The following is a 253-nucleotide window of genomic DNA, read 5'->3' on the forward strand; positions in this document are numbered from 1 at the left end:
TTGGTGTCGGGTAGTGAACTGGGGATGATGGGTGATAAAGATGCAATTGAGAGAAGTTGGGAAAAATAGGATGGTGAAGAGAGAACGAGAAGATAGAGTTATCTAAGAGTAAGAGCGAGGGAAACTGGAATGATGAAAAAGATTGTGGTGAAGGAGAAGATATGTAAGTAAAAAAAAAATGAAGCGAGAAATAAATGCATATACAAGGCAACAAGAAGCTATTACCAAAAATGTGACCTAAAACGGAAAGGCC

The 253-nt window shown here is 38.3% G+C and overlaps 1 protein-coding gene across 1 annotated transcript in view; it reads right to left on the reverse strand.

Moving 5' to 3' along the window:
- The window catches only part of LOC119588158 (inactive pancreatic lipase-related protein 1-like), an 8,002-nt gene that overhangs the window by 3,237 nt on the left and 4,512 nt on the right, over positions 1 to 253 (reverse strand). The window lies entirely within an intron of this gene.

The sequence above is a fragment of the Penaeus monodon genome, chromosome 23 (genome assembly GCF_015228065.2).
Source record: "Penaeus monodon isolate SGIC_2016 chromosome 23, NSTDA_Pmon_1, whole genome shotgun sequence".
NCBI lineage: Eukaryota > Metazoa > Arthropoda > Malacostraca > Decapoda > Penaeidae > Penaeus > Penaeus monodon.